This window comes from Felis catus, chromosome A3 (assembly GCF_018350175.1).
Source record: "Felis catus isolate Fca126 chromosome A3, F.catus_Fca126_mat1.0, whole genome shotgun sequence".
In the NCBI taxonomy this organism is placed as follows: domain Eukaryota; kingdom Metazoa; phylum Chordata; class Mammalia; order Carnivora; family Felidae; genus Felis; species Felis catus.
Window position 1 is genome coordinate 82,099,963 of NC_058370.1, and position 12,986 is coordinate 82,112,948.

Below are 12,986 nucleotides of genomic sequence, written 5' to 3' on the forward strand. Positions count from 1 at the left end.
TCTATGGAGAAATCATATCATAGATGCATTTCAAGTACTCAACTTCAGCCCCACCATTTGGCACCAAAATACAAAACAAAGCAAAAAGAAAAAAACCACCTTGTATAGAAAAGAACCATTAAATATTCCACCTGTCATCCCACTGGAAGAGCAAAGGGCCTGAGAGTGGGGATGTGACTCAGATATGCCTTCCGTGATTGAGCTTCCTGGGCCTCCCAGCTGAGCCCTCAAAGGTCCTCTAAGATCCCTGGGCCCACCTCTAAAGATACCATTGATCTTTCCTGTGCCTCGCTCCTAACCACCAACCAGATTCTCCTTCTGGTGCTCCACCAGAGGAACAAAGACCTTCTCCATCACTGAACGAAGAACTGCATTGTTGAATTTACTGAGAACTAGCCTCCAAAGTGACCCCTTCTTAAGGGATTTTTTTCAAGGGAAATTTTGTCACTGAGCTTTCCATGCTGACTTTTGTTTTTTTTTTTTTTTAAATGTTTTATTTATTTTTGAGACAGAGAGAGATGGAGCATGAATGGGGGAGGGTCAGAGAGAGAGGGAGACACAGAATCTGAAGCAGGCTCCAGGCTCTGAGCTGTCAGCACAGAGCCCGATGCGGGGCTCGAACTCCTGGACCGTGAGATCATGACCTGAGCCAAAGTCGGACGCTTAACCAACTGAGCCACCCAGGCGCCCCATCCATGCTGACTTTTGTACCTAACCACATGTGACAGATTTCCACCGTTTAGCCCAAGTAAACAGTTTTCTTGTTTATACATGATAGCCAGCTTCTTGATAGCAGAATCCATTTTCTGAGCTCTGGTTCTAGACAGGGATGTCCAGTAAACTTTCTGGGGTGTTGGAGAGATTCTGCAATCTGCATTGTCCAATACAGTAGCCACCAGCCACACGTGGCTGTTCAGCACTTAAAATGTGGCTCGTGCCTACCATACTGGACAGCGCACGTCTAGAACATCAGACTGTGCTGAGCTTATGCTCGGTCTAGACCCTCAGGGAATTTTGTAGGCGGCAGAACTTCCTGTTTGAACCTAAGCCGCACTCACCCTCAAATTCAGGAAAGTCTAGGCACTTTCTGAAGGCATATTCATATGACAGACCAAGGTGCCTCTGGGGAAGAACACACCGCAGAGGAAGAGAGTCCACAAGGCAGTTTGTTCCAGGAAGGCAGGCAAGCTTCCGGAGAAAGTGATAACTTTGCAGTCACTTCTGTGTTGTCCCTCACGCTGTCCCAGGCCCAAGTCAGTGGAGCTATACTTGAATCCTAGAACAAGGGGCTGCGATAAACACCCTGCTTCCGTGTGAACCCCACCCCTCAGAGAGCTGAAGAGTGAGGTAGCGGCAGCACGGACGACATGCAGTCGTGTACCCACCGACGTTTCCCACGCACCTCGTGCGTTCCAGGCATGGTGCTAGATGTTGGCAGCCGTGTGGGCAGCTGCCGTGGCACCTGCCTGGGCCTGAGTCTTCAGCAGCCTCTGCACAGCTGTCAGCAGTACGACAGATGCCACCGAACAGCGTCAGGAGCATAGCCGTCCATCTCAGAATCGCAGTGGTGGTCAGAAGCCTTTATTTATTTTTATGACTCACGCCATTGTGCTTACGTGTTTGTCTAACCCATAAGTGGTTGGCCTCCTGTGAACAGTCTTGGGTTGACCTAAAGCCACGACTGGAGGAGGACCCAACACTTTTTCATATCCTCAAAAAGCCAACCTACTCCAGAAAGCGTTTGGGAACAAGAAATTTTATGGGTCATTTTGTAGGAAGACGAGTCTTTTATCACACACCACTCAAAAAACAAGGGAATAAAAACCCTTAGTAGACATTTTTTTCTCCCCAAGTCCCTCTTTAACTTCTAGCCCTCTCCAACGCTCTCCGAGGCAGTTTCTGTATCTCCCCAATTACCTGCCTTATGCAGAGAGCTATTTGGCCTGTACCAGCTCTCCAAAAGGGGCTTTTAAAAGGCAATTTTCTCCACAGGGGAGATTCAGGCCCCATGAAAACTGAGAATTCTCTATCATGCCATTTGCTAGTTTCTTTAACACTTTGCCTCATTTCCAAAACAACTCAAGGAAGCGAAGAGTGAGGACATCAAAACAGGTGGGGAGGAAAATGCCAGAACCTCCTGGTTCTTTCTGTCCTCAAGACTCAGGCTTAATGTCTCCTCTTCGACTTCCCTAATAATTGTAAAGAAGTTGCCTCTTGGGGCACCTGGGTGGCTCAGTTGGTTAAGCGACAGACTTCGGCTCAGGTCATGATCTCATGGTTCATGGGTTCGAGGCCCGCGTCGGGTTCTGTGCTGACAGCACAGAGAGAGCCTGGAGCCTGCTTCGGATTCTGTGTCTCCCTCCCTCTGCCCCTCCCCCATTTGCACTCTGTCTCTTTCTCTCTCTCCCTCTCTCTCAAAAATAAACAAACATTTAAAAAAAATTTAAAAATGGAACTACCCTATGATCCAATAATCACACTGCTGGGTATTTACCCACAAAATACAAAAACACTAGGGGCACCTGGGTGGCTCAGGCAGTTAAGCGTCTGACTTCAGCTCAGGTCATGATCTCAAAGTTTGTGAGTTCGAGCCCTGCGTCGGGATCTGTGCTGATAGCTTGGAGCCTGGAGCCTGCTTCAGATTCTGTCTCCCTCTTTCTCTGCTCCCCCATTCACGCTCTGTCTCTGTCTCAAAAATAAATAAGCATTAAAAAAATTTTTTTTAATACAAAAACACTAATTCAAAAGGATACATGCATTCCTATGTTTATTGCATTATTTACAATAAGTTAAACTATGGATGCAGCCTAAGTGTCCATCAGCACACACACACACACACACACACACACACACACACACACACACACACACACATAATGGAATCGCACTCAGCCATTAGAAAAAATGAAATCTTGCCATTTACAACAACATGGATGGAGCAAGAGAGTATAATGCCGAGTGAAATAAGCCAGTCAGAGAAAGACAAATACCATATGATTTCACTCCTGTGTAGAATTTAAGAAACAAAACAAATGAGCAAAGGAATGAGAGAAACAGAGAGAGAGACCAAGAAACAGACTGGTGGTTACCAGAGGGGAGCTGGGCGGGGAGATGGGTGAAATAGGTAAAGGGGATTAAGAGGACATTTATGATGAGCACTGAAAAATGTATAGAATTGTTGAATCACTATGTTGTACATTTGAAACTATTATAACACCGTATGTTAACTATACGGGAATTTTTTTTAAGTTAATAAAAAAAAAGAGGGGCACCTGGTGGCTCAGTCAGTTGAGTGCCCGACCCTTGGTTTTGACTCAAGTCATGATCTCACTGTTCGTGAGTTCAAGCCCCACATCAAGCTCTGTGCTGACAGTGTGAAGCCTGCTTCAGATTCTCTGTCTCCCTCTCTCTCTGCCCCTCCCCTGCTCGTGCTCTCTAAATAAATAAGCAAACAAACAAACTTTAAAAAAGAAATACTGTGCAAAGGAAAAGAGCATTAGGACAGACAGATTGGGGTTCAAATCTTGCTGCTTGCCAGCTCTGTGATCTCCCTGTATAAGTTTTGACAAATCTGAGCCTCAGTTTTTTCGTCTGTAATATGGGACTGCAAAAATCTTTGCAAGATTATTATAAGGATTAAGCAAACGACTATCCCTGTGGCACTTAGCGTAGTGCCTGGAATGTAACAAGAGCTCAACAAACAGTTTCTGTGAGAACTATGTCAGATGGGCGCCTGGGTGGCTCAGTTGGTTAAGTGTCTGGCTTTGGCTCAGGTCATGATCTCACGGTCCATGAGTTCAAGCCCCGCGTCCTGTGCTGACAACTCAGAGCCTGGACCCTGCTTCGGATTCTGTGTCTGCCTCTCTCTGCCCCTCCTCCACTCATTCTCTGTCTCTCTCAAAAATAAGCAACATTAAAAAAAAAAAAAAAAAAAGAACTACACGAGAAATCAGACTCGCTCATCTGATACTTTATATTCTGGACCGGCCTCAATTTAGCAGTTCTGAGGCTACTGAGGCTACCTGAATAGCAGGGCTTGCTAGGTTCTCATATGGCAGAGGAGAGAAACAAGTCCAGAGAGCTTAAGTGACTTGTCCGTGGTGCACCTTTGCGCCTCACTGCTTTTTGGGATCCTGGGCAGGGCTTTCTGTGGAGACACAGTGAAAACCAGGGGAGGAAGGGTGATGAGTGACCTGAGATAGAATGGCTCCCTGGGGCCATTCTGGGGTGAGCTGGGGCCCCGGTTGCTGTCTTGGTCGATTCTTCAGGGGAGGCTTATGTGCCTGACCCACCTCCCGGCGACAGTTTGAAGGGATTAATTAGCGTCTGGTAAAATAGCAGTGACAGGGCATCCTTATTCTGGTAAGCCACCCGAGTGCATCCAGCAGCTATAGCCAGATGGAAAACAACCACTTAGGCCTTAACGAGCTTGCTCGGCTGTAATTCTGGGGAGTCCTAAGAGCCTTACTAATTATCCCATCTTTTTGTTGTTGTTTGGGGTTTTTTGGCCTTGTTTTGTTTTTTGTTATAGGGTTTTTTTTGTTGTTGTTTCTTGTTTAAAGTTTCCTCACTGGGAAGGCTCCTGCATGGATTAGTCATTTGCTTTCTGGGCAAATTTTTAGTCATTTGCAAATGTGAGGTCATGACACTGGGTTTGTATTTGCCTGGTCTCAAGCTCTCTTCAAGTCACCCAGATGGCTTCCATCTTCACCCCCAAAGGGCACATACTTCTTTTTTTAATCCATTCTAGAAAGCTGCCACAACTACCCAGGGCTCTAGAGGAGAAAAGGATCATATTTTCTCGTTTCCACAAAAAGTAACTCCCTGGTGAAGCAATGAACAAAGCACCCAGCCCTTTTTAGGTCAGGAGGGTAGGATGTCATGCCCTGCACGGGCTTTTATGAAAAGAAAAAAAAACAAAAAAACAAAAAAACAAAAAAACAAAAAACAACACTCTGTCTGTCAATCTAGAAGGCACCTGGGAAGAATTCAAAGAAAATATCTGGAAGCACAGATGTTGTCCTGCAGGACTGAGACTTGGAAGGCTAGGTCTAAAGTGAGAGAGGGGGACATCTGGGTGGCTCAGTTGGTTAAGCATCTGACTTCAGCTCAGATCACCATCTCATGGTTTGTGAGTTTGAGCCCCGTGTCAGGCTCTCTGCTGTCAACGCAGAGCCTGGTTGGGATCCTCTGTCCCCATCTCTCTCTGCTCCTCCCCTGCTCATGCATGCACTCTCTCTTTCTCTCTCTCTCTCTCTCTCTCTCTCTCTCTCTCTCTCTCTCTCTCTCAAAAATAAACATTAAATAAATAATGTGAGAGAGGGAATTGACAGAAGGCATAGAACTCATTCTTGAGGTGATCCAATATTGCCAGTTTCCAGATGAGAAAACGGAGGCTTAGGGAGATGAAGTCAACTGCTTAAAATTACAGTTTGCCAAAGGTAAATGTGGAGGGGAGTCTGGATGGCTCAGTCAGTGAAGCGTCCGACTTCGGCTCAGGTTAAATCTCATGGGTGTGGGTTCAAGCCCAATGTCGGGCTCTGTGCTCACAGTTCAGAGCCTGAAGCCTACTCTGGATTCTGCATCACCCCACTCTCTGCCCCTCCCCTACTCGCACTCTGTCTTTCTCTCGGTCTCTCAAAAATGAATAAACGTTAAAAAAAAATTCAAAGGTAGATGTGGAGATGAAACGCAGGTATCCTTCTGCCTAGGAGTCTTTGCAGGAGCAAAGTCAGGAGCAGGAGGAGGCAGTGTGTAAATTAGAGGTGAGATGGGAGACCCAGGGCTGCCGGAGAGGCCCTGGAAGGCAAGGAGTTGTGTACTCCAAATACTTCACGTGCTTTCCAAGGATTATCCCGGCTTAGGGAGTAATGAAGGTGGCCCTCCAAGAAAATGAATTTGGCTTCAAGGGTAAGGAAAGCAGATACAGAAAGAGAGAAGGGCCTAGTCAGTTTAGAGAGATGCCCTCCCAAAGAGAAGGGCTGAGATGAAGCACTGCCCGGTGAACTTGGGAAGCTGTATGAAAGTACAGTAGTCTGCTGGAGGCATTGTAGATGGTTCAACTCTATAGAGATACTTCTAGCACAAAGTCTGTTGAAAGAGAACACAGATAAATTTATCATCTGTGGTACCTAAGAATGACATAGTTACCCAAAGACGGGTGCCAAGGGCCACCTTTGCCAGGCATGCCCACTGCCCACACTCCGAACAGGCATTGGTTTGTAGAGATGGCTCACTCATGGGTCCTGGGATTCTCCACCTTGGGGAGGACTATTCACCCCTATGAAATGAGGGAGAGCAAGCGTTCCTGAGAGGATTTTCAACTGGGTCAGAAAATGGGGCTATGAATGCCAAGAGGACATAAGGTTGGGACAATAAGAAGGATGGCTAGACCTTAATAAGGGTATTGAAGCCCCACTCATACCCTGAAAGAGTCCTGAGTAGCCCATGTGCCTGAGGAGCAGTGCATGGCCCCCTGGTGGACAGGAGGCTGAATTGCAGTGCCCACCGCACCTGCATGTGTCGCTGAGGCTGAGAACAGAGAGGGCACTGAATTCTGCAGTTCCACTCACCTTCCACTGGGCTATCTGTGGTTCTGGGAGGTAGACTTTGTCCTCACAGCCAGACCCTCCAGGTTCTGGGCTTCTCTTCACTACCCACGCTCCCCAAAAGATGAGCTTTTCACTTCTCCTTCCAATAACTGACCCATAACTTCATGCAGGAATTGCAGGTGGCAGTGACCAAGTGTAAGGTGGGTCTTGAGGGAGAAGGCGTTAAGAATGGCCAGCTCTGTTGCTGGGTAACTTTCTCTCCCTCATGCTCCACCAGCCTCCCTTTCTCCCTTCCCTTTCGGTAGTGTGCTGCAGTCATAAACAGTCCTGGAATTTTAGTGACTGAAAACAACAAAGGTTTATTTCTTGCCTGATGCCATGTATCTAACTCAGGTCCGTGGATGGCATTGGCATCCACATCATCCTCGCTCAAAGATCCAGGCTGACGGAGCCTCCAGTCACCCAGGCAGGAAGCACTTAATAAACGGGCCTCGTGTTTTCACTCTAGAGCCTGTTTCCCCACCCCCCCACCCCACCTCCCACCCCCCCCCCCCGGCCGCCGGCCTCAGGATGGCTCTGTTGAAAATGATATAACCCGGGATGCACAGGATAAGAATATTCATCACAGGAGAGTGGAAAGGCCAAACCGTACAGGTTCAGGAAACTTGTTCTCAATTTTAAAACTGCCGGTTATTAGCTGTGTGACCTAGAGCAATTCAGATGTGTTATGAACGGTTTCTGTAGCCTTGATTTTGATCACCGAGATGATTAAATTATCCTCATGCGAATATGCTTTAAGATGTAGGTTTTACCATCGTGGATAATACATTTCGGTTCTCAAGTCACTGATGGTCCTCAGGTCATTGACAACGAGCCTCGTCATCTAGGGCTTTGGCGCAAGCAGGACTCGGACCCATCTCCGCTCCCAGATGTGAAGGAACCAGGAGCGGCCTTGTGTGGTCCTCGGACTCACACGGCACTTAGTAAATGTCACCTCCCAGCAGCCAGACTTTCCTATGGCCCCTAGTCTCAAAAGGGCTCAGTTTCTGGTGAAAGCATTGTAAAAAGAAGTCTCTCTCCTCGTCTTTCAACACTTTATGAGCTTCAGAGTGTGTGGACACTGAGGCTCTTTCTTCTGCTCCTTTTTTGCACTGCAAAGAGCACCTTATGGGCCAAGAGGCTGCTCCAGGTCAAATCCCCGCTGCTGATGGCAGCCCGGGTACATGCCTGCACACCACCTCCTGAAGACGCCCCAGCCAATTTTTCCTGTCAAGAGCCTCACCTGGACATGAAGAACCAATAGGCTTTCTCAAAAAAATTTTTTTAATCTTTTTTTATTTTTGAGAGAGGGAGAGCAAACGGGAGAGGAGCAGACAGAGAGAGACACACAGAATCCGAAGCAGGCTCTAGGCTCTGAGCTGTCAGCACAGAGCCCCACGCGGGGCTCGAAGTCACAAACCATGAGATGGTGACATGAGCCGAAGTCGGACGTTTGACCGACCGAGCCACCCAGAAAGCACCTCCAACAGGCTTTCTAAAAACATTTGATAAAGCAAAAGAGAACACTTTGTAAAGATCAGACCTTTGAAAATAGGCATTTTCAAACACACCCTGGAGCAGGCTTGTTGGCCATTTAGCAAAAAAGTCCATTTAGCAAAAAACATCCAAGGTGCATCTGCCCTTTGAGCCGGAAATACCACGTCTGGGAACTTACCCCAAGGAAACAGTCTAAGATATGCCTGAAGACCGAGACGCCAGGGGATTCGCTATAGCCTGTTTCGTGTAGGGAAATATCTGGAAACAACCTAAAGAGTGTCTTCAGTAAATAAATGTGATCATAGGATGAAATCCTACACGGCCGCGACAATGTCCCAAAATACCATAATGTGACAGGAAGAGAAACAAAAGGAAGGGAGGGAGGGAGGAAGAAGATAACACGGTATGTAGAACAAAAGCCTATTTTTATAAAAATGCATGAAGGACACATTTCAAGAGGTAGTAGTGGGATTACGTGAGAATCTCATTTCTTCCTTATGCTGCTCAGTACTTCCCAGTTTTTCTGCAAGAAACAAGTTTGTTCAGTCTTTCAACAAATGTTTATTGAGTAACTCAGTATCAAGGGCAGTGCTAAGTTGAAACTCACAGATAAGATCCCTGTCTGCCAGAATTTTTTGGTGTAATGCTACTTGTGCAATTAAAAAAAATTATTATTATTGTTATCATTATCATTATTTTAGAGAGAGAGAGAGAGCCCAAGCAGGGAGAGAGGGAGAGAGAGAATCTTAAGCAGGCTCTACACTCAGCATGGAGCCCGACACAGGGCTTGATCCCACGATCCTGGGTACACGACCTGAGCCAAAATCAAGAGAAAGATGTTCAACCAACTGAGCCACCCAGGTGCCCCTTAAATTATTTTTTAATCAGACTATTCAGAACTACAGTACTAATGGTAGTAATCATACTATTTAGTTATTTTTCAGGCTAGAGTCCAGGAGGTAAGTTTATATCGAAGGCTGTCAAATAGTTCTAGTCTTCAGACCAGCTTAGGAGCGCTAAAAACCCATGGTTCTCCCGCCTCTTCCTTTCACACCCCACTCCTGCTTGCCATGGCAAAATCAGGCAAAATCTTTAGAAGGGTGGTAGGGAAAACCAGATCTGCTTTTAAGGAAGGCTATCCTTTTGCTAAATATCCAAAGACAGCTACTGATTTATGCGGGAAGCAGCCAGATACCTGTGGCAAGGAATACAGCAGCTGCAGGGGAGCAAGGCTGGCTGTGGCAGAAGTCCTGCTCAAGGGTCTGGTTGGCTTTCAGAAATTCATTAACGTCTCCGTGCCACACTTTGTGGGGACAGCGGGCACAAGAACGTCTGCACCGCCTATGTCACTCCCTGCAGGAAAACATCTATGGGGGAGTCAGCTCAGCTCACACTGACCCTCTGAACAAACTGGTTTCTTGCAGAAACACTGGGAAGTACTGAGCAGCATAAGAAATGAGATTCTCGGGGCGCCTGGGTGGCTTGGTTGGTTAAGCGTCCGACTTCAGCTCAGGTCATGATCTCACGGTCCGTGAGTTCGAGCCCCGCGTCGGGCTCTGGGCTGACAGCTCAGAGCCTGGAGCCTGTTTCAGATTCTGTGTCTCCCTCTCTCTCTACCCCTCCCCTGTTCATCCTCTGTCTCAAAAATAAATAAATGTTAAAAAAAAAATTTAAAGAAATGAGATTCTCACGTAATCCCACTACTACCTCTTGAAATGTGTCCTTCATGCATTTTTATAAAAATGGGATTTTATTCTACATACCGTGTTATCTGGCCAGGATGGGCCTCAGCAGCACGTCTGCACCCTGTGGCCACTGCTAACTGGACCAGGAGTGGAAACCAGCCTCACGCAGTATCAATCAGACTTCCCTTCCTGGGATCTTAGAATGGGTACCAAGAACCCCAGGTTCAGTCTGGGCTGGTTTTTTGAGAGGGAGAAATAAAAACCTCAGCTTCTGAGTTTGGCCATCTTTGACAGAGGAAGCTGGGTTACAGAACAACACGCAGCTTGCTGAGAGGCAGAGTGGGGAGAGGGTCCTGATGGATTTCCAGTTCCAGAACCCTGACCTGACCTGACCTGAGGCTGGCCTGAGGCCTATCTTCAAATCTGTGGAAATGCCCCTACAGTTTGATCATAAATTCCCCCAATTTTGATGAAACTAGCTTAAATGGTCTCTGTTTCTGGAAACTGACAGGTTCTAACCAATAACCTTGCTCACAAAGCTTCTGTGAGAATCAAATAGACTCATTTTATATGAAAGATTTGAAAACTCCTTTAGAGGGGTGCCTGGGTGGTTCAGCCAGTTAAGCATCATCAGACTTCAGCTCAGTTTGTAGGTTCACGAACCACCTTGGGCTCTATATGCTGACAGCTCAGAGCCTGGAGCCTGCTTCGGATTCTGTGTCTCCTTCTCTCTCTGCCCCTCCCCCTGCTAACACTGTGTGTGTGTGTGAGTGTCTCTCTCGCTCTCAAAAATAAATAAACACGGGGCGCCTGGGTGGCGCAGTCGGTTAAGCGTCCGACTTCAGCCAGGTCACGATCTCGCGGTCCTTGAGTTCGAGCCCCGCGTCAGGCTCTGGGCTGATGGCTCGGAGCCTGGAGCCTGTTTCCGATTCTGTGTCTCCCTCTCTCTCTGCCCCTCCCCCGTTCATGCTCTGTCTCTCTCTGTCCCAAAAATAAATAAACGTTAAAAAAAAAATTTAAAAAAAAAAAGTTTAAAAAAAATAAATAAATAAACATAAAAAAATTTTTAAAAAACGAAAACTCCTTTAGAAAGGCCATCCCCTGACTTTGCAAAGTTAAGGTGGGATCTCAGCCTCTGACTGGTTTTTTAATCTGAAAATTCAAACAATTATGCTGATTCCGACCCCACCCCCACCCCACATTCAAAAGTATATGTTGTATCCAATTCCTGGGCTTTCTGGGGGTCTGTGGCACAGAGTAACATGAGCCTTAGAATCTGTATTGGTTACAATAAGTAACCTGGCTGCTGTAACAGACAAACCCCCCAGTTCTCAGCCAGCTAGCAAAATAAAAAGTTAATGGCAACTTCATGTCAAAGTCTGCTGGTGTTGGCAGGGAAGCTGTGCTCCACGCCGCCATCTGGGAGCCCAAGTTCCGTTAACCCCGGGCCTGCAATTTCTGGGGCTTCAGGGTCCTCTACCTGCTCCTGCTGTACCAGCCAGCAGGTAGAGGAAGAGCCAGTGAGAACACCAGAAACACCAGGCCAGAAAGGGGCAGAACTTACCTCTGCCTATATTTTGCTATTCAGCGTTGGGTCCCACAGTCCCACCTGACTCTGAGGGAGGCCGGAAAAACACAAGCTGACACACGTCTGTACAAAAATGGGGCTCGGTGAACGCATACCTGTCCTTGACTCCATTTTCCAGCCCTATTTCCCCCACTTTTGTTTCTAGCTGTCTCTGGCCTGTCGTCATGTAACCATCATTGTTGGCAAACAATGAATGGCCTGTGGACCATATCCAATCCATGGCTGTTTTTGTAAATAAAGTGTTGTTGGAACACGGCCATACCTGTTTGTTTACTTACTGTCTCTGGCCACTTTCATGCTCTAATGGCAGAGTTGTATCGTTTTGACACAGAACCAGGTAGCTCACAAAGCCTCAACTATTTGCAATCTGGACCCTTACAGAAGAAAATTTGACAACATGTGCAAAAATGCATCGGCTTTCCAAATTCCAAGAGTGTGTTGATCTCTCTCAACTGCGCCGTTTCTTCTATTTCTTTCCCCTTGGGGATCAGCACGGTACACTGGGCAAACCACCGAATGGGACCACCTCTAGGGAAGAGCTCCAATGTGCTGCAGAAGGACTGGGATGCTTGTTCGCTTTCAGGGCTCATTGGGGTGTTGTGGTTGTCTTGTAACATGGGTGAAGTTTTTCGTGTTTTTTAGATTTAAGGAAATTCTTCCCGAATTTAATTCCTTTCTCGTATGCACCCTCCAAAAGAAGTTCTCCTGTCACCTGGAAGTTTTGTATATATTCTCAACTAATCGAACAAAAAGTAAACAATCTGAGTGCAATCAAACTCAAGGACAAAAAATGGGTTACAGGAAGGGGCGCCTGGGTGGCTCAGTCGGTTGAACATCTGACTTTGGCTCAGGTCATGAGCCCGTGAGTTGGAGCCCCGTACCCGGCTCTGTGCTGACAGCTCAGTGCGTGGAGCCTGCTTCAGATTCTGTGTCTCCCTCTCTCTCTCTGCCCCTCCCCAACTTGTGCGCTCTCTCTCAAAAATAAACATTTTTTAAAAATTAAAAAATAAAATAAAATGGGTTATAGGAAGGGCAAAAAGTGGGTAGAGATCACAGACTGCAACACCAATCTTCTAATTGTTGTTCGAAAAAGACCAACTGTAGAATACGATGCATTGTGTAATTGCGCTGTCTTTGTAAACTCAGAGATTATATGTCACTGCAATCATTTTTAGTTAACAATGACTATATGTTGCTTCGTTGTCCTATATATATATATATATATATATATATATATATATATATATATATATAAAATGTTATTAAACTGTGCTGTATGATCAAGGCTTCCTGGATCCTTTATTTAATAAAGATTTGGAGACTTCAAAAGAAGTTGCATCCTGCTCAAATGGATGGCCTCTTCTCGCCCGGGGTTCCTGTGATTCACAGCAGCACCATCCCACTCCCAGGGGCTCTGCCAAGCCCTTCTGCGGTGTTTCTAAGGACATAGGTTTGATTTCAAAAAGCACCGACACCTCCCTGCCTCTCCCAGCACTCAGAAAATAAGTTTCCAACCTCCTGGCTTGCTGGCTTTGGCCAGAGCCCAAGCCCCGTTCCCTTGTTTGCAGGAGTGCCGGAAGGGAGGCTGGGCCCTCTGGCGGAGGCACTGTCCTCTCATCCTCTGGA

General features: G+C 46.8%; 1 long non-coding RNA gene across 4 annotated transcripts in view; it reads right to left on the minus strand.

The window, feature by feature from the left end:
• LOC111559825 overlaps positions 1–12,986 on the minus strand; it is a 40,187-nt gene that overhangs the window by 18,727 nt on the left and 8,474 nt on the right. Inside the window, exon 1 of one of the 4 annotated variants that reach the window (XR_006595624.1) lies at positions 11,337–12,165. The exons of 1 other annotated variant lie outside the window; for it this stretch is intronic. This is a non-coding gene — a long non-coding RNA (uncharacterized LOC111559825). Of the gene's footprint in view, positions 1–11,336; positions 12,228–12,986 lie in introns of those variants that run through there. 2 more of the 4 variants (XR_006595625.1, XR_006595622.1) reach the window with 2 other exon arrangements.